Source organism: Bombina bombina, chromosome 4 (assembly GCF_027579735.1).
Source record: "Bombina bombina isolate aBomBom1 chromosome 4, aBomBom1.pri, whole genome shotgun sequence".
NCBI lineage: Eukaryota > Metazoa > Chordata > Amphibia > Anura > Bombinatoridae > Bombina > Bombina bombina.
In genome coordinates, this window is record NC_069502.1 from 824731285 (window position 1) to 824756103 (window position 24819).

At 36.3% G+C, this 24819-nt stretch overlaps 1 protein-coding gene and 1 pseudogene across 1 annotated transcript in view; one reads left to right on the plus strand and one right to left on the minus strand.

Moving 5' to 3' along the window:
• LOC128657136 (oocyte zinc finger protein XlCOF7.1-like) overlaps window positions 1-24819 on the minus strand; it is a 215722-nt gene that overhangs the window by 174010 nt on the left and 16893 nt on the right. The gene's annotated exons all lie outside the window — the stretch shown is intronic.
• Window positions 12613-14105, plus strand: LOC128657137 (ras GTPase-activating protein-binding protein 2-like; annotated as a pseudogene).

The window sequence follows — 24819 nt, forward strand, 5'->3', positions numbered from 1 at the left end:
ATCCTGCAGTATGCTTTATTAACGTATGCTATGAGTACTAATTATTGTCTTGGGCTTAACTAGAATTTACCTAAAGTCATTTACTACTTATTATCTAATGTTCTGCCTAGTAGTAATCCAGTAATTACACATATAGTTATTGGAAGCTTGAATAGGCAATATAACAAGTAGTTAAGATTACATGTTTCCTTACTAGCAAGCATAAATCTTGGTCTGTAACACAAACTCAATTTACTTAGTTCTATCCTAGAGTTCTATCCTCAAGATAAGTAAAATTAGTCACATAATCTAGTGACTCATTACAACAGTATAAGTTTACAACTACTCCTGGCTTATGTGCAACCCAGAAATAATAGGAGTCATCATTTGGATTGTTTATATTAAATCAGGTAATTTGGAAGTATGCTTTGCATGATATAGTGCCAAGCTTGTTATTTACACCTAGCCCCTAGATTGATGGGAATTATTTGATGTGCATTGTTTTCTGTTTGCACAATTATTAACAGATGCTTGCTATTGCTGATTATATGTACAATATAGATAAATGTGTAAGGCTTTGTCCTGTTATTTATATATAGTCTTTAGCGCGTTTGATTTTTTTTATTGTTTTTTTTTTAAATTTTTAATAAATTGTGATATTATGTATCAGATTCAACCCTTATAAGTATATATCTGTTATTTTTAGAGCGGAGTATATATTTTCCCCTAACCGTTTAGCTGGTTATTTACCATTGCATATAGATAATCAAGATATTTTTTTATGTTAGAATGAAGTCAAGGGGTTATTTACCATTGCATATAGATAATCAAGATATTTTTTTATGTTAGAATGAAGTCAAGTTATTGAGAGGCCCCTTGCCAAGGAGGAAAACACTTTGCATTGGTGAAGAGCTAACAAAGATAAATATCCCACTTTGGTGAAATTGGCAGAAACCCTACTTATGCATCTCAACACCATCTGAGTGCCTCTTCTCTGCTGCAGGAAATATTGCTGCAAACAGAGAACCAGCCTTAGCCAGAAGCATGTGGACATATTGAAATTTTTGGATTTCAATGCAAAGTTTCTGAAAAAGTGAATAACAGAATGTTATTAACAGTGATAGTCTACCTATTACTAGTTCTTCCTCTTTTCAAACAGTTTGTGGTTTTGTTTTGCTTATGGATTCTTTTTTTATCCGGTTAGTCGATTAATCGAAAAAAAAACAATCGTCCAATTAATCGATTATGAAAATAATCATTAGTTGCAGCCCTAGATGTGTGATTAACTAGTCAGTTAAAGGACGGACTACCTATTTCTGCAGCAACAAAATTCTTTCAGTAATTTAAAGGAAAGTCTGATGTTTTTCTATATTGGCTGTTCCACCTAAAACTCCAGTAGCTCGACATCATGCCACCCATTTTGATGTTTTTGACGAGAAATTACTACCTAGGGGGTCGTTTATCAAAGCGTCAATCTCAGTGCATTCGCCGGCATCAATATGCACGGCCGACATCGCTGACGCGGATCTGAATACGATACCCTTATTTATAAAAAAAAAAAAGCCGTCAAAAACACACGCCTCAAGTACGGAGCAAAGAGCATCGGACTGGTGTTAACCAACAGTCATCGATGTTGCGGTTATTCAGGTTTTTCCCAACTTTATTAATACCATTTCATTACTGTCCATGAACAAGCACATTTCTCTAAAGCTAATCTTTTATTTTTCAGCTGTTAATGTCCAAGAAATAGCTACATTTATACCTCAACAAACAATATCTCATAGAAAGTTAGTTTTATATTTATTTGTTATACAAAAAAAAATAGGTTATATGATACTATCACATAAATTAATGTGTATTTGTATTTCTAGAAGTCATGATATGCTTTTATCTCATTTTTTTTTTTTATAAATGATTATTAATGCTAGAATTTGTACATATATTTTTCATATATATATACTGTATATCTATATATATATATATGTGTGCGTGTGTGTGTGTGTGTTATGTCAGAAATCTTTTGCAAACATATTTACATTTACCTAAATTCCTTTTTTTGTTCTAAACAATGTTGTCTTTCATATCTCAGTGTTTATTTATACCATGTGAAAACAGACAGACAGAAGAAATGGTCCGGAAAGCAGTCTCAATCCATGTGAGTAAAAAACAATCCTTTATTCTTTATCAATTAAAAATGATGAACACAGTTCATGACAGGGTACAAATGGTAGACCTACTGAGTGCTAAGTCAACTTACTTTAAAAAGGGGCTGGTTTACAGTCATCGGACAGGAAATCAACAATTGATTATTAAAGTGACTACACCTCATACATAAATTATTGCTATGGGAATGCTAGATATAATGAAATAATTTCCAACTTAGAATTAATTAAATACACTTATTTACACTATAATGAAATACTGTTATAAAACAGGTGCTAAAATTCAAATGCAAGAATTTAATAATTGTTCGAAAATTAGGGAAAGGATAAATATATGTACAAATTATTCCATTATGTTCACTCGTTACCATTAGCTAAAAAGCTAAGCTTCGAGTAAGTACATGAATTTTGGAGTACTTTAATATTGTTATATCCTCTCCGACTACAACTTTCCAAAACCTGGTACATTACAGATGATTAAATAAAAATATTTTTTATATAAATAGTGTATAGTTCACAGAAGGATTATACCAATCAAGTATAATGTAAAATATATTTTACCAGTGAAAAACTAACATAAGTTTACAATCAACTAGTGAGATGAAATCAGTTCTCTAAATGAGTATATGTAATGGGAGTATGGGAGTATGGGAAGAGAAATATATACATAGAAATCTTATTCCCAATAATTAATTACATCGAATTCAGAATTAAACCCTTTGGGGATTTGTTTATCCAGTTTAAAAATCCAGAAAATTTCTCGTCTAGAGAGTAATCAATCTCTTTATCTCGTCCCCTTTTTGGTATTCTGACATGTTCTTTTGCCCTCCATTTAAAGGATTTAGTGTTCTACTGTTGTATGTCTAGAAAATGTCTAGAAAGGGCTGAACATCTTTTTTCATTATGTATATATCCAATATGTTCTCTAATTCGTGTTCTTACGGCTCTGCTCGTCATTCCCACATTTTGAAGTTTGTGTTCTGTACACTCAATAAGATAAATAACGTATGTGGTGGAACATATGATACAACCCTTTGTTTGGAATGTCTATCCTGTCACACATGAGTAAAAATCTTTACCCACCGATAAAAAGTAACATGACTTGCATCGTGGATGACCACACCTAAATGGGCCATTAGTTTATAACCAAGAGCTTGTATTGTTAGATGATCTTAGGTTGCTAGGGGAGAGTATGTTACCAATTGTTAGATTCCTTGAGAACATCTACAGCCTTCCTCTACAACCTTTTTCAGTTTTTTATCGCCATACAGAATGGGAAAATATTTTTTAATAATGGTACAAATTTCTGGATATTCCGTTGAATATTTGGTGATAGAAAGTGGCTGTTTTGTCTGTGTGATCTTCACTTTGGGCAGCAAAGTTTCTTCCCTCTTAAGGGTATATGTATCATTAAAGATCTTATTAATTAATTTGGGTTTGTACCCTCTATCTTTGAATATATTTTTAAGTTCATTACTCTGTTCAAGAAAATCAATGTTTTCTGAACACAGACGTTTAGTTCGAATGAACTGACTCTTCAAAATTCCTTTATACACATGTTCAGGGTGAGCACTTTTGGCGCGCAAGATAGAGTTGCCTGCAATCTTTTTGAGATACAGATTTGTTTTGATCTTCCCAGTCTTTACAGACCCTGAAAGTTTAATATCCAAGAAAAACATTCTTTCTTTATTCCATTCCTGGGTGAACTTAACACCTGTATCTTGTGCATTTAATTACCGAACAAATTGTTCAGCTTCTTGTTCACCAAATCTCCAGACTACAAGCAAATCATCTATGTAGCGTTTGTATAGAATGATGCCCTCCCGCAAGGGGTTGGCATCAGAATAAACAAACTTGCTTTCTAGCCAACTCATAAAAATGTTGGCATACAAGGGGTCAAAGTTTGCCACCATCGCAGTGCCTGTAGCTGCAGGTAAAAAAAAAAACTTGAACATAAAGAAATTATGTTCTAGGAGAATTGTGTAACACGCAGAATAAATGTTTTTTCTACATCTCCCATGTCTCTGTCTAGATCCAAAAAATAACCAATGGCCTGGAGTCCTTTGTCATGTGGGATGCTGGAATACAATGATATAACATCAATGGTCAGCCAGCTATATCCCTCCAGCCACTGGAAATCCCTGAACATAGACAGGACATGGGTAGTATCTCTCAGATGACTATGTAGTGATTTTTTTTAAATTTTTTTTAAACGTATTTTTTTATAGTGACAAATTAACAACAATTACAGTCTAGTGCCATTTGGTTACATCAATCTTATTGAGAATGAGTCCTTCAGTAAGAAGCAATATTGTCTCTAATACGTGATTCGACGCAGAGTCAGAGTCTTATAACGTGTTGTCCAAATGTCTCTCATTTTGTATTTATTCACCATTTATACTATAAATGTCTTCTTCTGAAACCCCCTCCCCTTCGCCAGAGTAGGACCAAAACTCAGAGGGAGACCTCCACTCTTACCACTTCTGTGCTATCATCTTTACATAATCCTTTGAATTGCTAATTACTACAACAAGCTGTAACATAACTCAAGCATATCTCTTTAATTAAATACCTTTGATCGTGGGTGCTTAACAGTTGACTCCTCCTTCCCCTGGGACTTGGTTCCTCCTTTTTGATTTTACAGTATGTTCCATTCCCCTCTCAATTGTGCGGTCAGTATGTACTCTGAGTTGCGGAACGGCTATATTATTTGTTTTTGGATCTGCTGTGGCGGTTGTAAGATCAGTTTTTCCCCATTTCCTCATGAAGGCCCTTACCCTCCCTTTTACGTCTCCCATAGTGTCAAATTGTTCTGTTATCAACTGTAATAGTGAATTTTTTAATTGTCTTAGTGTTGGTGGATCCCTATTTCTCCATTCTTTAAGTATTAGTCTTCTCGCTAGGAGAATTATGTCATTGCCCAAAATTTAGTTAAACGTGGACATTTCTCAAACAGGTGTGTGTAGTCAGGGTTGGGTTGCCGGCATTTGATACAGGCCTTGTCTGCATCTTTCACCCACTTGCTATATGCGTTAGGGGTTATGTATGCTCTGTGTATTGTTTTAGTGTGCATTTCCCTTATGTCCGCCAGTAGCGTAGCTTTTCTGACCCTTTCAACGCTCTTTGTAATTTGTTACTCAGGTATCTGTATCTGCAGGAGGTCCGACCATTTGTTACTCAAGTTTTCCTTGTGTTTTTGATTAAATCTGTCTAATAGCATCTTATAGATAGGTGAGATAGAATGGTTGCCTTGTGAGGTGAGTGATTATTCTTTTTGTAGGTCTTGAAATGTGTGCATTTGTCCGTTTGTTGCTGATACTAACTGCCGTACTGAATGTAGTCCTTTTTCCATCCAATGTTCGAAAGGTTTGGTTGTTAGTCCTACCGGGAATTCTGGGTTCCCTCCAATAGGTAAGAATTTGGTATGTGTATATGATACCCCCATCCAGTCGCCCAACTTCTTCCAGGCCCTGAGTGAGTCTCCAAATAATGGAGAGCCTTTAGTCATTGTATTTATTTTATGTGTCTCCATGTGCGGCAACATTGCTAGCGACCATGGCTTCACCATATTCCTCTCTATGTCCGTGTGTGTAAAGTGATTTGTGTGGCTCAACCAATCTAACACTTATTTACTGGACGTTGCCCAGTTATATAGTTCCAAATTTGGTAATCCAAAACCCCCTGATTGTACTGAACACATTAGTTTCTCAATACTAAACCTGTGTTTTTTCCCTGACCATACAAAGTTTGTGAACTGTTTATTTAAGTGTTTCAGGTCTTGTGTGTAATAATATGGGAAGCATTTGAAAGGCGTACAGGATCCTTGGAAACAGAATCATCTTTATTAGGCATATCCTGCCCGATACCGATACCGGCAACATCCTCCAATTTTTAAGACCTTCCACTATTTTATTTGTGATTAGGCTATAGTTAAGTGAATATCATCTGGAGGGGTCTTTTGAGAGGACTATCCCCAATTATTTAATTTTGTCTTCTAGTATTTTAAAATTATATCCTAAAGATTCTTTAGAGTCATGGGGTGAGAGCCATCGAATTTTGCTTTTATCTTTATTAATTTGATACCCTGAGATCTGGCTGAATTCTTCAATAAGGGACATCAACCGTGGTATTTCGGTCTCTGGTTCCGACATGAATATTATCATATCATCCGCGTATAGTGAGAGGTGTGAAGTTGTCTGTCCTAATCTTATTCCCTGAATGTCAGAGTCAATCAGAATACAAGATCCTAAAAGGAACTGCACATAAAGTAAAGAATTTCATATAAATCTTACTTCAAGTACGTGATGCAGGTTTAGCTGCTGTGAGGAGTGAGATGCAAAGGCATTCAGTCGGTTAGTGCTCGGCGGAAACAGAGTTGGCGTGACGTCACCGCAGACGAGAATGGTACGCAGTTGCTCTGAATGAAAATTGCCTGTAACGGTCAGGAGCGCAGGTGCTCTGAAAGGAAGTTGCGATCCTCAATTGTAGCAGGAAGGAGATAGGCTGAATGAATCCTAACACAGTAGAATTTCCAAGTAAGGGAACTTGATTGAAGTGGGAATATATACAGAGGAAAAAGGGGCGTGATATCAGTATAGACCAATCCATAAGGTTTAAGGAAAAAAGGTGAACAATTGCAGGTAACATGTGAAGAGGATATGACAGGACTCCACCCTCAAAGATCAACTCCGGGGATCAGATGATGGCCTGTCAGGATGTCTGCGATGGAACTGGGCAAGAAGTCTGGGAGCAGATAAGTTGGAAGCTGGTTCCCATGAGTCATCCTCATCTGGATATTCTTTCCAGTGAATCGGGTACTGAAGTTGGCCACGAAATCTGCAAGAATCCAGAATAGCCTGCACTTCGTACTCAGGTGAAATATCTTAAAAGCTTGGGAGCAGAGGAGTGGTAACATCCAGATCACGTATAGGTCTGTAGGGTTTCAACAGGGAGACATGGAAGGTCGGATGTGTCTTCATACTAGGTGGAAGTTTAAGAGTAACAGCATTTTGATTATCAATTCTCTCAATAGGAAACGGTCCGATGTAGGCACCGGAGAGTTTTTGGTAGGACATTGTAGTTTTAAGTTGCGGGTGGATAACCAGACAATCTCAGAGAGAGTAGTTCGGAGACATGTTTGTCATAGTACTTTTTATGTGAAGCATTGGCTTGTATGATATTCTCTTTTACCAGGGCGAAAGTATCATAGATGGTATTGATAAGTTCATTAACTAAAGGACAGTCACATGAACTGTCAGTGTCCCAATGGAAGGTTGGATGAAATCCATAATTAACATAGAAGGGAGAGGTTTTTGTAGATGTGTGTACTGAGTTGTTAAAGGCGGACTCGGCATAAGGTAGAAGGGTTGACCAATCATCTTGTTTAGCAGAAGTAAAACATCTAATGTACTGTTCTACCCACTGGTTGGTCCTCTCAGTCTGGCCATTACGTTGAGGGTGGAAAGATGTACCGAGGTTGCGAGAGATTCCCATGGTTTGACAGAGTTGGCACCAGAATCTGCTGGTAAATTGTGTGCTTCTGTCAGAGGTGACGGAATTCGGAATGCCATGTAGTTTGAATACGTTGGTTATTAAAAGGTGAACAGTCTCGAAGGCAGTAGACAGTTTGTAGTAGGGGATAAAGTGTGCCATTTTACTGAACAGATCGACTACAACTAGTACAGTGTTATTTTTGTTGGATATTGGCAGATCCACTATATAATCTAGTGCAATGTCTTGCCAAGGTCGATCAGGAGTGGGAAGTGGAATGAGTTGTCCATATGGTGCTCTTTTATCCCTTTTTGAAATGGTACAGGTTTTACAAGCAAGTACGTAGTCTGTGATGTCCTTGTTGAGCTCTGGCCACCAAAAAAAACTTTTTGTTAGATCTTGAGTCTATGTAACTCCAGGATGTCCAGCGAGGGAAGAATTGTGTATTGTTTGAAGAACCATATTCCGTAAAGAAGGTGGGACATAGAGTTGAGAATTATGGTAGTAAAGTCCATCTTCGCTTAACTTTAGGTCAGTTGTAGGTATTTTGGAATCAGAAGCCTGTTTAGTTCTGAAGAGTTCTTTTTGTTCTATGGTTAAACATAGAAAGCGATCAGAAGGAATTAGAGATTTTTTTGTGGACGAGATGTTACACTGTCTGGAGAGGGCATCAGCCTTCCCAGTTTTGTTAGCGGGGCGATAGGTGATGAGATAATTAAACCTATTGAGGAACAAATTCCATCGTACCTGACAAGATGTTAACGTGGTATTCGATTTTAGATATTGCAAATTTCTGTGGTCCGTGTAAATTAGGATTGGAATAATGGTACCTTCTAGTAGATGCCTCCAATGTTCAAGGGAACTTTTTATAGCCAAGAGTTCTTTTTCCCCAATGGGGTAATTTTCTTCAGCGGAAGAGAGTACTCGTGAGTAGAATGCTACTGGATGAAGTGGTTCTGTAAGACTGTCCATTTGTGATAGAATTCCAGCAATAGCAGAATTAGAGGCGTCTACCTCTAGTATATACTGTAACGAGGGGTTAGGGAAACGGAGAATTGGGGCGGTTGTGAAGGTTTTTTTTAACTCCTCATATAAGGATTGTAACTGAGAATTCCAAGAAAACTTCATAGTGGACCTAGTGAGGTTCGTTAAGGGTCTCGTCTTTTGTGCAAAGTTCTTAATAAATTTTCTATAAAAATTGGCAAAGCCCATAAATCTTTGAACATGTTTCTTAGTAGAGGGAACTGGCCAATTTTTTGTAGCTGAGACTTTTTCATCTTGCATGTTAATACCGTTGGGAGGAATGGTATAGCCCAAAAATGTTATTTCCTTGGAATAGAATATACATTTTTCCAGTTTAGCATATAGTAAGTTTTCACGGAGGCAAGATAAAACTATACTGACATGTTTTATGAGTTCATCTAAGATTTTTGAATAAATTAGGATGTCATCTAAGTATATTACTAGGAATTGATCTAGTAAATCCTTAAATATATCATTAGATACTGGAAAGTCGCAGGGGCGTTACATAACCCGAATGGCATAACGGTGTATTCATATAAGCCATATCGGGTTCGGAAGGCTGTGAGCCATTCGTATCCAGATTTTATCCTTACTAGGTTATATACCTCCCTTAGGTCTAATTTGGTAAAGAATACAGCTCCTTGAAGCCTTTCTATGAGCTCGGGTATTAAGGGTAAAGGGTACCGATTTTTTATTGTTTATTTAATTCTCGGTAATCCACAATAGGTCTAAGATTCTGATCCTTATTATGAACAAAGAAAATCCCTGCTCCAGCTGGAGAGGTCGAAGGGCGGATAAACCCTTTTCTAAGATTGTCCTGGATATCATTTTTTAAAAACTCTAACTCTGGTTCAGACAGGGGAAAGACATGTCCATAAGGGATATTAACACCTGGGAGGAGATCAATAGGACAATCGTATTTCCTATGTGGTGGAAGATTTTCAGATTCTTTCTTATCGAAATTGTCAGAGAAGTGGATATATTCCTGAGGAATAGATGTTGTGGATGTATGCAAAATATGTGCATGTGTAAAACAGGTTTTTTTACAATAATCTGAGAAGAACTTTATTTGAGATTTAGACTAAATTATTGTTGGGTCATGTAAGGTAAACCATGTTATTCCCAGAATTATAGGGAATAAGGGAGACAAGATAACATCAAAGGTTATAAGCTCAGTGATGGAATTGATCAGTAGTTACCTGTAGGGGAACAGTGTGGTAAAGTATTGGACCAGATGACAATTCCTTGCCATTAATAAAACGCAAAACAATGGGTCTTTTCTTTTTAATTAGTGGTATTTTATTCGCTACCGTGAACCCAAAATCTATATAATTAAAGCTGGCTCCCAAGTCAAGAATCACTTGTGTTCAGATTTGTTGATCCTCTCACTGCAAGAGAACAGGAAAGGAACAGTGTGTAAGACTCTTAGCCTGGGTAGATAAACAGAATGAGTTAGTGTTCAGCAAACCCTTCTGTTGTTGTAGCAGGGGACAGTCCTTAACAGTGTGGTCTTGATTACCGCAATACATACAAAGGTTATTTGTTCTTCTTCTTAACTTCTCTTGCTGTGTCAAAGATGCTCGGATAAAACCTAATTCCATTGGTTCAGTAGGAGGTTTAAAACCTTGTTTAGTGTAAGATATAGGTGTAGTTGTGATAGGTAGTTTCTTTGAAGGGTACTCAATGTGCTGTCTTTCTGATCTCCTTTCCCTTAATCGTCTATCTGAAGTTATACTGAGGTTAATTAATTCATCTAGAGATTCGGGTAACTCTAGACGTGCTAATTCATCCTTTAATGGGTCTGATAAACCCAAACGGAACTGGTTTCGTAAGGATAAATCGTCCCATAGGGTATCTTTAGCCCATTTCTTAAATTCTGTGACGTAATCTTCAACAGGTTTTTTTATGTTGTTTCAGCACTAAGCTGCTTGTAAGGGTCTTCATAGAGCTGTGCCATGGCCTTAAAGAAATCCTCAATGGAATGCAATATGGGGTCATTACTCTCAAAGTATGTATTGGCCCAGGTCTGTGGTTCTCCCCTGAGATAGGAAATTGTAGTCAGTACTTTAATGTGGTCATTTGGATAGGTCTTTGGTTTTAAGGCAAATAATAATAAACAGGCATTTTTAAACTCCCTAAATTCTTTCCTATCACCAAATAATTTCTCAGGAGGACTGGGCTGGGGTTCAGGAGGGGAGTCTGAACGTGTGAGAGTATGTATCTTGTCATTAATGTAGTCTTAAGTGTTATATTTTCTTGCTGAAGGGAGGTGAGACCCTGAGTGAATGTTTCAACTCTTTCAGTTAGGGCTTGTACGTGTTTATGAGATCTGCTGGGTCCATCATAACGGGCTTGGTAATACTGTCAGAGTCAATCAGAATACAAGATCCTAAAAGGAAGGGTTAAGTCTGGTTTTAATGTTATGAACCACAACTGCAGATAACTCAAGTTTAGATTCTGGTGAAGGGGTATTTGTAAGTCCGCCTAGCATACAGAGTATAAGATGGTACAGAATAACGGAGGCAAATACAGTCTCTGTATAGGTAGGCATCCAAACAGTTAATTTAAAGGGACAGTCTACCATAGAAGTGTTAATGTTTTAAAAGATAGATAATCCCTTTATTACCTATTCCCCAGTTTTGCATAACCAACACAGTTATATGAATATACTTTTTACCTCTGTGATTACCTTGTATCTAAGAACCTTCTTCCAGCCCCCTGATCACATGACTGCGACTGTTTATTATCTAATGTCTTTAATTTAGCATTGTTTTGTGCTAAATCTTAAAGTGAATGTCAATTTTTTAAGTTCAGAAAGTATGATTATATAGCTAATAAGTATATTAAACAAACCGCAATTTTCATTTTGTCATAAGATGTCTAATAAAAGTTTTATATACATTTGCAAATATCGTTATTTGTGTATACCTGCTCCTCCCACTCTCAACTTCCTTATTCTGTTCCATATTACGTATACAACGCTCCCGTCTCTGCTCAACACTGCGCATGCGTCAAACCCGATTCCGCTGTCAATACATTCACTGAATACTATCGTTTGCTATAGAAGCAAAGCATCTCCTCTGAATTGCCCTAATTATTATTGGTATCTTATAGTAGAATACGGAGCCCATTTAAAAATATACTTACCGGGCGCTATAATATTTGGAGAATGAATGAAGTCCGTGAAGTTTGCAATTGCGCATGCGCGAAATGTGAACGAGCTTCATATAAGATTATCGGAAGAGCTGTCAAACGCAAGCGCAATACAGACGCGTGACGAAATATAAAGGGGGTGGGTCCCCCCGTGGTTAATAACGTTATTGGTTGTAAGGAGCGTGACTAAAAATGACAATGAGTAATCTAAAATGCCGGGCGGAGGATACGGATGTCGGGTGCAAGGATATAAAGATTAAAAATGACGGTACATACAATGTTTAAAAAAAAATCATGAATTAAACTCATGTTATTTAAACTTAACTGTTACGCCGAACTCTAGCGAGCTACCAGACTTTACATTCACTTTAAATAACCCCCTGTGCCTGAACACAGTGTTATCTATATGGCCCACGTGTACTTTCTGTCTCTTTGTGTTGAAAAGAGATTTAAAAAGCTAGTGATAAGAGGCAGCCCTCCAAGGCTTAGAAATTAGCATATGAGCCTACCTATGTTTAGTTTAAACTAAGAATACCAAGAGAAAAAAGCAAATTTGATGATAAAAGTAAATTAGAAAGTTGATTAAAATTATAAGTCCTATCTGAATAATGAAAGTTTAATTTATACTAGACTGTCCCTTTAAGGTTGATTTAGTTAAACACACATGGAACTCAAGCAACAAGTTACTGGAAGTGTGTAAACAATTAGCCAACCTATTCTCATGAGAGATATAGCTATATATAAAATATGGCAATTGAGTCCTTAACCCCGCCCCCTGCCGCCTAGGGTGATCATAACAATAACAACGTGTGCGCCCGACCGCTTGACTGGCTCTGTGTGAGGAGCAAATCCGTTTCTGTACCAAAGAAATGGTGATGGAGAAGCCAAGTCCCCTGCTTGTAGGGCGGGAGTTCGTGAGACAGTATTACACACTTCTAAACAAAGCTCCAGACTTTTTGCACAGGTTTTATGGAAGAAATTCTTTGTATGTTCATGGTGGACTGGATGCTAGTGGGAAGCCCCAGGATGCAGTTTATGGGCAAGCAGAAATTCACAAAAAGGTTATGTCCCTCCAATTCAGCGAATGTCACATAAAAATTAGACATGTGGATGCACATGCTACTTTGAGTGATGGCGTTGTTGTGCAAGTCATGGGTCAACTGTCAAATAATGGACAACCAATGAGAAAGTTTATGCAAACCTTTGTTCTTGCTCCAGAAGGGTCTGTTCCAAACAAATTTTATGTTCATAATGACAGGATGAGGTTTTTGGTGATTCAGAAGCAGAACTGGATGAAGAATCTGAAGAAGAAGAAGAAGAAGAAGAACAAGAGGAAAGGCAGCCATCCCCAGAACCAGTACAAGAGAACACAAACTCCTCTTACTATGATGCTCACGCTGTCACCAATGGCATAGAAGAAACTTTGGAAGAACCAATCATTGAGCCTGAACCAGAGTCAGAATTAAAAAGTGAGGAGCTAAAACCAGAGACTGAAGAGAAAAGCTTTGAGGAGCCAGAGGAAAAACCACCAACACCACCACCTGTAGAGCCAATCACTTTGCCCCAAGAGCCACCAAAGGCCTTTTCCTGGGCGTCAGTGACCAGTAAAAACCATCCTCCAAGTGGTACTGTCCCATCATCAGGAATTTCACCCCATGTAATTAAAGCTCCAGCCTCACAGGTAAGAACTGAAAATAAGCCTGATGCACAAGCTCAGTCCCCTCGTGTGAGAGATCATCGCCCTCCAGACAGACCAAGTTTTCAACCAAGAGGCCCAAGACCAGGTCGTGATTCAGAACAAGGAGAATCTGAAAATAGACGCATGTTTCGCTACCCAGATAGTCATCAGCTTTTTGTGGGAAATTTACCACATGATATTGATGAAAGTGAACTGAAGGAGTTTTTCATGAGTTATGGAAATGTAATGGAACTAAGAATCAATACCAAAGGTGTTGGAGGAAAATTGCCAAACTTTGGCTTTGTGGTTTTTGATGACTCGGAACCAGTCCAGCGGATTTTACTTGCAAAACCAATAATGTTTCGTGGAGAAGTGCGTTTGAATGTTTTTTAGAGAAGAAAACAAGAGCCGCACGTGAGAGGGAAACTCGAGGAGATGATCGGAGAGATGTACGCCGTAATGATAGGGGACCAGGGGGCCCTCGTGGCATAATTGGTGGAGGAATGATGCGTGAAAGGGATGGGAGAGGTCCCCCACCTCGAGGTGGAATGGCGCAAAAGATAGGAACAGGAAGAGGAACCACACCCATGGAATGCCGTTTCACAGCTCAATGCCGCTGAAATGTTATTAAAACAAAGTCAAGCCTACTTGACACATTAATCGTCGTGTTTGCATTCTTGTTAATTTTTAGCTTTGGAATGTGACGCAGCCTTTTTCTTCCCCTCATTTCTTTGATGTGGAAAAAACAGCATTTTTTTTTTTTAAGTTGAGGTGAACTTTCTTTTCCCCAGTTTCAGAACAGAATTTAAACTGTTATACATCACATTTTTGGAAATTTGACTAAAATGACCATTAGCACTGCAAGTAATCAGACGTTGAAAGGACATAGTAAAAAAAAAAAATCTGTATTGAAACCCTTCCACTGCGCATGTTGCTTGTATTATGGTTTCTTCGTTGGAAACAGCAGTGCAACGTGTGCCTACTCCCAAGCCCTTCACAATGCTTCCCTTACAGTGGAAATCAGTGTGCTCCTCAAAATGCACTAACTGTGTCCTCTTGTCACATATGTAAAAAAAATAGTCACTAGGTTGTTAATGGCATCTGGTTTGCCTGCCAACCTTAACATTTTGTACACAAGCAAGTGTTGGTAGAAGTGAATACTCCAGAAGTGTTCTTAGTTCTGAACTAAACCTGATCCAGTACTTCAGATATGATTGAATCTACTAGCCCATTTTTTTTATTTTTTTTTAAATGTAAATGAAGATTTTTTTTTTTGCATTTGCCCTTCTGAGATATAGATGGCTGGCTGCTTAACCTACTCCGCCCTTTAAAACCTTTTCAGCTTTGTACAGTAACAATTAGTACTTTATTGTAATTTAGTTTTCTGGTAATGTAATAAGCATGATGGTGCCTTCTATTAATACATCATTCCAGTCCTTGCTGGTGATTTTGTACAGTGAATGAATTACTGTGCTGCAAAGCCAAACCGCTTCAATACATTCAAGAATCATTGAAACGCCTGCCTAACCAAACTGCAGTATCTGTACATTGGTCTGTTGTTAGAGTTTCTGTATTTGCTGTGGTTCACCTTAATCTCATTGGTATTTGTTTACCAATAGTGGGGGGATACCGTTTGTGGGAGCGAGTAGTGGCTATGTCTGTATGTTTCAAGCCCTTACTGTATCTACTTAAAAGTGCATCAAGTGGAGAATATGTACATGGTGCTCCGCAAATGTCCAGTTGCACAGTTCTATTAACTTATTGAAGTTCTACTGGACTTGGAAGCAGAGGATCTACTACAGTGCTCAATGAAGGGATGAACAGCTCTAAGTGTCTGCACTTTACACTTATACAGGGTTCTTTTTACTTGCGATTATTAGTATTTTATTTTTTTTGCACAACTTTGAAAACTAACCAGAAACCATCCTTCTGTCTCTGAGGATTCATATTTTTTTTTTTTTTTACAGCTATTCTCCTCAAATGGTCCCCTGAAATGCACCATTTTAGGACTATTGTCTCTCTCTACATTCCAGTACACTGCAAATGTAAAAGAAAATACTGACCAGCCTCGCTCAGAAGGGAAGTGTGTACACTTAGAGCTGCATCTGGAAGTATAGGAGACCTCATTCCTCTGAAATCAAATCTACGTGCATAGATGCACATGGAGTAACATGCTGCTTTTGACTTATGCAACTGTTTTCTGAGCCTCTTCTAAAACTGTGCACAAAGGTATTTTTTTTTCCAGTTTGCTAGGCAAAATAAGACTCATACTATTTTTTTTTCTCCTCCCCCCCCCTCCCCTCAGTAGAGGTCTTCTGTGTTTTTATGGCAAGTCTTACACTATTTCATACATTTCTGGGACACAGATTTCTCATGGTTATTATTTTATATATACATACATATATATTTGCAATGTTACCTGGAAGTATTTTACTTGAATTCCCTAGCTTACAACAAATATTGGGACTAGTTTTTATTCTCATTCCAATTTAGCTATGGATGTTTGCCAGATTTTTTATTATTTTTTTGCTGTTCAAACCCTGCCATCATCTGAACTGTGTAATGGCAAATGGAGCTGGGACTAAGTAAAGTGTAAAATATGATTCTAGTGGAGCATCAGAGCCATTAAGCTTTAGAGTCTGCTTCAATTTTTTTTTTTTTTTTTTTTTTTTAAATACCACAAATAAACATGTGAACATCTGAGTTGTTTACCTGGTGATCACCTACTGTGTACATTTAAGTGTTTATTGTCCTGATTTTTCAGTAAATGTACCTCATACAACATTGTGGCAATTTCCCTTTAGTTATTCTTTAGATGTTTTGTTTGATATTGACTTATCATTAAACTTCCTATTTCAACACATTTGCCGTACCATATTTGATCATTTTGATATTGAAGGCGGTGAATGGTTTACCATCTTCATTGCTGTAATGAGTTGAACATTATATGCCAGTAGAAGTTAGTAGCTTTTTGCAGATGGAAAGAATTTCTTCAGTTTCCTTATTTTTGAATGTGTTCAAAATTAACATTAAAATAAACTACTGATGTGTACAGCAAAAAAATAAAAATAAAAAAAAAATAAAAAAGGGAAGAAAAAAAATAAAAAAAATATGGCAATTGAATATGAATTCAGGAAGTGACAAATAAGCAGAAAAGAGTGAAAATACTAAGTTAACCTGACAAGTACATCTGTAAGGTAAGGCACATTAGGACAATAACAAGTTACTAAGTATCGGCTCTATGCGTATTGATTTCAAACAGCAAGGAATCTTAATGCAGTTTAAGCGTAACAACCCTTTGGTATAAATGACACATGTGCAATTTGAAACTTAGTTGCAAGATTGGTTTGAACATGGAGAGAGAAGAACTGCACATAAAGTAACGAATTTCATATAAATCTTACTTCAAGTACGTGATGCAGGTTTAGGTTTAGCTGCTGTGAGGAGTGAGATGCAAAGGCATTCAGTCGGTTAGTGCTCGGCGGAAACAGAGTTGGCGTGACGTCACCGCAGACGAGAATGGTGCGCAGTTGCTCTGAATGAAATTTGCCTGTAACGGTCAGGAGCGCAGGTGCTCTGAAAGGAAGTTGCGATCCTCAATTGTAGCAGGTAGGAGATAGGCTGAATGAATCCTAACACAGCAGAATTACCAAGCAAGGTAACTTGATTGAAGTGGGAATATATACAGAGGAAAAAGGTGCGTGATATAAGTATAGACCAATCCATAAGGTTTAAGGAAAAAAGGAGAACAATTGCAGGTAACATGTGAAGAGGATATGACACTGAATATGGATGAATTGGCTCCATCGCTAAGTCAAAGAGAAGAGGGGACAGAGGGCAGCCCTGTCTCGTGCCTCTGAGTAGTTGAAATCTTGGGGAGAGTGTTCCATTGACTATCACCACTGCCTGTGCTGACTAGTAGATGCCGGTGACCGCCGCGCAGAAAGGGCCCCCAAAACCGTATCTGTGTAACGCATGGAACAAATGGTCCCATAACACCTTATTGAAGGCCTTCTCCACGTCGATCGCCAGCATGCATGCTTTTTGTGGTGTTGTGTCTGTCTCTTTCTCACGACTATTCCAATAGTGTTGCAATATTAATTGCACTTTCCTAATGTTGAGTACAGATGATCACCTTTAACAAACCCCGTCTAGTCACTATGGATAAGGCTTGGTATTATCTCCGCCAGTCTGTTGATATGGGTCTATATGACTCTCTAGCTGTGGGGTCTCTCCCAGGTTTTGGAAGGATGCATATGTGTACCTCCCTCTGTTATGTTGCCAAAAGCTTTTCCAAGGGTCCTGACACCTCCTCTATCATGAGCTTATAAAATTTGTTGGGTAAGCCGTTGGGCCCTGCTGTCTTATTTAAGGGAAGATGTCTGATCACTGCTTGTATTTCCTGTACTTTGATTGGTGCATTTAAGTGTTGGAGATTCTCTTCAGTAATTTGTGGTTATGTTATATCCCATCCCAGAACTGCTCTCTTTTCCCCTGTCTACTGGCACTGAATTATATAACTGAGTAGTAGCTACAAAATGCCTGCTGCTTTTCTATTTCTGTTACCAGGGATTTCCCTTGTACCTTCAGTGGCGGTATGACATTGGGTTTTCTTACTAGTTTAGTGATACTAGCTAGGGTACTACCTATCTTGTTACCGTGCCTATAAAAACGTGCTTTCGATTTAGTTATAGTTCTATGGGCATTTTGAAGGAGAAAAGTGTCCCTCTGCTGTTTAATTCTGTTGTAATTTTGTCTGTTCTCTGCGTTGGGGATCCGAGGTATTTATTGTAAGCATTTGTTACCTGCTTTATTAACAGTTCTTCTCTTTGTTTGCATTTCCTATTAACCCCTGATGCATATGCCATAATTACCCTCCATAGTACTGCCTTCGCGGTATCCTAGAACAAAGACAGGTTTGAAATATGTGCTTTGCTTATTTCTGCATAGTGCAGCCATTCCCCTTTAAGGTGGTTCAGGAGATTTGGATCTCTGTATAGGTAGTATGGGAATTTCAACCCCTCCCTTTTAAGTCGTTTGGGACCCACTGACAACGACATCGATGCGTGATCAGACAATGTGACTGCGTCAATTTTTGTGTCTAGTGTTAGGGGGCTCAGAGCTGTTGATATAAGGAAGAAATCTATCCTCAACAATGTTTGTTTAGATGATGATATACATGTGAAATCTTGGTCCTCTGGATGTCTGGCTCTCGTGTTATTTTAAGCCGCTGCTTTACCGGAGCTCTCAGTCCCTGCTGCCGCTCAGTAGCTCCGCCTCCCGGAAGTCCGACTATGTAGTGATTTTACTGTTCTCTGTAGGATTGAGTCCAACCATTCAGACATATATAGTGTAAATTTATTATTATTATGAGCAGGAATAATTGCAAATATAACGTAATCAGAGTATCATATGTATTTATTTGCAATCAATTGATATTTTAAGAGCTGGGACAGTTTTCTCTCTGTACATGTGTAACCCCTCCTGATTGCAATCTAGTATTAAAAACCATCCCTTCACAGGTGTTATAAAATGGCCTGGCATATAAGATGACATTTGTTACTGAAAAATAAATTCAAGAAAAGGTAGAAATACACTGAAAATAGCATGACAGTAAAGAGGTGATTTTAATTTCTGCTGTATCTGAATCATGACAGTTTAATGTTAGGTGGGCTATCCCTTTGAGCTATCAGCTTAAAATTGCATTGAATCAAACATCAATTCGAATTTTAAAATCCTTATCTAAAATATTATACTATGTGTCCTAATGTAAACATCAATGTTTATCTTTAATTCTAAATTCACATATACATACTTTCAAAGTATAATACACAATGTAACAAATGGCACTTACAAGTTCTGATGAGTGATCAATGACACAAGTATCGAGCAATTTGATTCGATAGTGATAGTTTAAAATGTATATTTGAATCAGATTGGCTGATGTCATAAATCATGTGATTAGGCATATTCCAATCAAAAGTGGTTGGAAAATTCACTAGTGTGTGGGTTGTTAAGAGTTTGCGTGCCTCGTAGCTGCAGGTAAAAAAAAACCTTGAACATAAAGAAATTATGTTCTAGGAGAAATTGTGTAACACGCAGAATAAATGTTTTTTCTACATCTCCCATGTCCCGTGCGATAATTAGTTTCCCTTTCTCTATTCCAATTATTATCATCGTTGTTGGTATTATGCTTGTGATAATCATTTATTGGCCTTTGTTCCAGTTTTCTATTACCATATTTATTTATTTATATTAAATAACAATTATTTTAATTTTAATAATCAATTTTATCTACAGATAAAAGGAACAGCGATGGACACCAAGTTCGCCCCCAGTTATGCAAATCTTTTTATGGGAGGCGAACTTGGTGCTCTATCGTCGTTTCATAGATGACATAGTTTTAATTTGGAAAGGTGACAGTGAACTTTTATAATTATTTTTAGAAGATTTTAGTAATAATGAATTTGGAATAAATTTAACACATGAAATAAGTAGAAGTAACATTAATTTTTTAGACCTAGATATTAGAGCTCAAGATAATAAAATTATTACAAGAACTCATTTTAAGGAAGTAGATTCCAATAATTTTATTCATAATAAAAGTTACCATTATAAAAAATGGCTAGAGAACATCTCAAAAAATCAATTCTTGCGAATCAGAAAAAACTGTACCGAGCTAGAAGATTTTGAAAAACAGGCAACTATTTTAGAAAATAAATTTAATAAAAGAGGATATAATAGAGATCTTGTAAATATAGCTAAAATGAATGCCAAAGAAAAAAACACAAAACAAATTATTACAAGGGAAAGTTTTAAAAGAGTGCAATAATGAAGTTTTAGATATACCTTTTATTACAGATTTTAACATCAATCATAATAAATTAAGAGAGGTTTTAAATAGACACTGGCATTTATTGTTGAGGGATCCCTTTATAGGTGAATCCCTCACTGAAAAACCAAGAATAGTATACAGAAAAGCGAGAAATTTAAAGAATATGCTAGCACCAAACACTTTTAAGCCTAGAAAGATGGAATCTATAGATGTGGATCTAAAAGGGAATAAAATAGAGGGGTACATCCCATGCATATCATGTAAGGCATGTAAATTTATCAGTAAAAAGACCATTGTTAAATCAACTGTAACACAAAGAGATTTTAAAATTAGAAAGCTTATTAAATGCTCTGATAAAAATACAGTATATCTTATAGAATGCCCATGTAAAAAGCAATATTTGGGCGAGACCTCATGCATGTTGAGAGATAGGATCAGGGAGCACCTCCTAAATATTGAAAATGGATTTGAAGGACATTTATTGTCCAAACATTTTAAAGAAAAACATGATCAGAACCCAAAAGGTTTAAAATATTGGGGCTTAAGGAAGATTAAACCAGACTGGAGAGGGGGTGATGTAAATAAAAAACTTTTAAGAATAGAAGCGGAACTAATTATTAACTTTAAAACACTAACTCCTCTAGGATTAAATGCAGAGCTAGATCTTAATCATTTTATATAAATAATTTTAATTAATTTTATATATATATATATATATATATATATATATATATATATGTAGTGTTTTTTAGGGACGTTTCTTTAATAAGAATTTTATATTAATCTATTTTTAGTGATTTTATAATAAGATTGTTAAGAATAGGAATAATTTTTGTATATTTTTGCACCTTCTAACCCCTATAAAACCTACCCATTCACAAACCCTATAGAATCCACAAATTAAATGTTGACCTAGTATATGTTTTTAAATGCATTCTTATAAAATGTGAATACAACATCAAATTTTCCAATCCCTTTTATATTCATATTTTAAATTAATATTTAGAGAGTCTAGAGAGAGTTTTTTGAATGAATGTTTAATATATCAATATTCCTTATTTCATTAATTTTTAGGAAGTTGTGAACAATAAGAAAAACATTTTTAAGAAATCCCTTTCTTGATAATATATACATCTATTATTATTTTATGGCTAAAAAGTGTTTTTAAAAATTTCAGAAATTGGTTTAATGGTTTAAAGGAAAGATCTATAAAATTTAACTTAAAAAAAATCCCTATTTTTAAGACTGATGAGTATGAAAATATGATAGAATAGATATCCCTAGCTAATATTTTGGTTTTCTAATAAAAGGTGGTTCTCATATGTTATGACCCAAATTAAATAAGGTTTGAAACGATACAATGAAAACAATTTGCAATATATTATCAAAATGTATAAGTTTTAATAATCTTTATTACAAATATCCCAAATGAAGACTGTATCAAAATATAAAGTCAAATAGAATCCCAAAGTGAATAACATTTGAAACTAATAGATGGAATGGATAAAATACAGAAATCCAAATTGAATCCAACTGTGCCTTTAAGGAAAGGTGTATAAAAGTTTGCTGGGCAGGAGCAGGTTCATCTTGAAAAAAGCTTACGAGCTGAAACGCGTAGATGAACTAACTTGCTAGGCTGGCCAGCTGGAAAGATCTGATTGGACTTTGCTGACATTCACCTATCTGCCGTTTCTTTCGGCTAAAGCAATATTGGGGAGATTGCTATATCAACGGAGCCACATTGAGGAACAGCATTGATGACACTAAGACCCCTTTAAAACGGGTACATTCATACTTAAGGTAACCCACAGCCTGACATACTGCACCGGTAACCCGACCGAGCCATTGGTTTAACACATTGGACACGTGTGAGGATACACGTCACGGCCTGAGCTAACGGCCGATTTCGGAGACGCCGGATAACTGTTTGTAAAAGTGAAAGGCACGGTCGGGGAAAGAAAATATAAACTTTTGTAATCTGGTGAGTGTATAAAAGGTTTTTTGGGGCTTACATACTTCATGCGCAATCTCCCTAACAAGCATATGAATTGGAGAGACACTGCAATAGTAATATTATAACAAATTGAAAGGATACTGTTTCAGCTTATAAACGGACTTAAAAGGCCTTAATTAACAAAGCTGCAACATTGGACACAATTTTCTAAAAAAGACTAACTATAAGCTTTTTCCTTAATATTTTGGGATTCATTGGACATTTATTAAATATACATTGAATATTAACTTAAATAAGTGTACAAATTGGATGTTATGATTTTAATGTATTAATTTGAAAAGGTGCACCTTAGTAATCTAGTATACATATATATTTTTTATAAATGTGCGTTTGTATGAATTTTATACATTTAAAAATAAACTATTAATATTTTAAATCTTAGTATATTCTAAGTGAATTAAATTTAAGGTCATAACTATTAGGTAGAGCTTTTTATGCACACTCAGACATTTGGTATTTAACATTCTTTTAGTGTGAATATTGGGAAAATCACACATTGTGAGTTGCAGAAACTACCTATTTGGGGTATTTCATTTGTTACCTAGATCCAAAAAATAACCAATGGCCTGGAGTCCTTTGTCATGTGGGATGCTAGAATACAATGATATAACATCAATTGTCAGCCAGCTATATCACTCCAGCCACTGGAAATCCCTGAACATAGACAGGACATGGGTAGTATCTCTCAGATGACTATGTAGTGATTTTACTGTTCTCTGTAGGATTAAGTCCAACCATTCAGACATATATAAAGTAAATGTATTATTATTCTGAGCAGGAATAATTGCAAATATAACGTAATCAGAGTATCAAATGTATTTATTTGCAAATCAATGGATATTTTAAGAGCTGGGCCAGTTTTCCCTCTGTACATGTGTAACCCCTCCTGATTGCAATCTAGTTTTAAAAACCACCCCTTCACAGGTGTTAAAAAATGGCCTGGTATATAAGATGACATTTGTTACTGAAAAAGAAATTCAAGAAAAGGTAGAAATTATTTCGGCTGTATCTGAATCATGACAGTTTAATGTTAGGTGGGCTATCCCTTTGCGCTATCAGTTTAAGATTATATTGAATCAAACATCAATTTGAATTTTAAAATCCTTGTCTAAAATATTACACTGTGTGTCCTAAAGGCAGCATCAATGTTTATCTTTAATTCTAAATTCACATATACATACTTTCAAAGTAAAATACACAATGTAACAAATGGCACTTACAAGTTCTGATTAGTGATCAATAACAAGTATCAAGCAATTTGATTCGATAGTGATAGTTTAAAATGTATATTCGAATCAGATTGGCTGATGTCATAAATCATGTGATTATGCATATTCCAATCAAAAGTGGTTGAAAAATTCACTAGTGTGTGGGTTGTTTAGGAGTTTGTGTTATAATTGATGCGAAAAGTGTTGCGTCAAAATTGGTGCAATGTGTAGAGTGGGACTTTTATTACATGCCTTAAACATGGTGCAGATAGATTTTTTTTAAAAATATAAAAAGGAAGTTAGCTATATTATGTTGTGTATTTATTTCATTTTTATCTCTATATCTATTAGTGCGACAAGTTTGGGGCAAAACTTGTCAACAAATTTGTAGAAATAATATTGTCCCCTTGCTTTATAACGAGAGACAAATTTGTAGCATAATCCATAAGTAGTAATGTATTTTTTCATTTTTATTTCTATATCTACTAGTGCACCAAATGTGGAGCAATAATATGGATTGATTTAGAAAGGGTATACAATTTTAATAGAGTTTCTAATTTACTTTTATTATGTAATATACTTCATTCTCTTGCAGCATCGAACATAAGCTTTCTGTGTTTTCAGACTCCCATTGAGTTCTATGGCATCAGCGACCTCAAGGGTGGCGGATTGAAAACTAGGTATGCTGCGTTGGAATAGACGCGAGTATACCTGTTAAATGTTTGATAAATCGGGAAAAGGGTCAAATAGAGTGGAATCTGAATTCAAAACATCTGTAATGACGCAAGCATCAATCTGCGTTGGATTGAGATCGCAGGATCATATTTTACGTCACAAATTTCAACATTTGCCGATCGTGACGCTTTGATAACTACGGCGGATCAATCTCGCATCAAATATGACGCTGGATTCAAGCGTATTTTCAGATGACATTTTGATAAATTGATCCCTGAGTATGTTTTCATTTTAAGCCATTGATTGTGTTCATCCTAGTATTCTTGGAGGAGATAGATTAGCCCAACTTAACAAAAGAGAGGTGTTTTGGATTTTTTTCTCTGAAGACAGGAAAACCCAATGGTATCAATTAAATCTGGGGTTTAAAATTGTTTACTGCTGTATAATAAGATATTGTTTGAAGCTTTTATTAAATTATTTTGCCATAGTAAGCTTTCTCTTTTTTTTTCCTTCTCTCACCTTTTGACACTTACAACATATACCACATATTACCCAGATCAACATAACTATCTATTCCCTTTCCCTTTATCAAATACATTTCC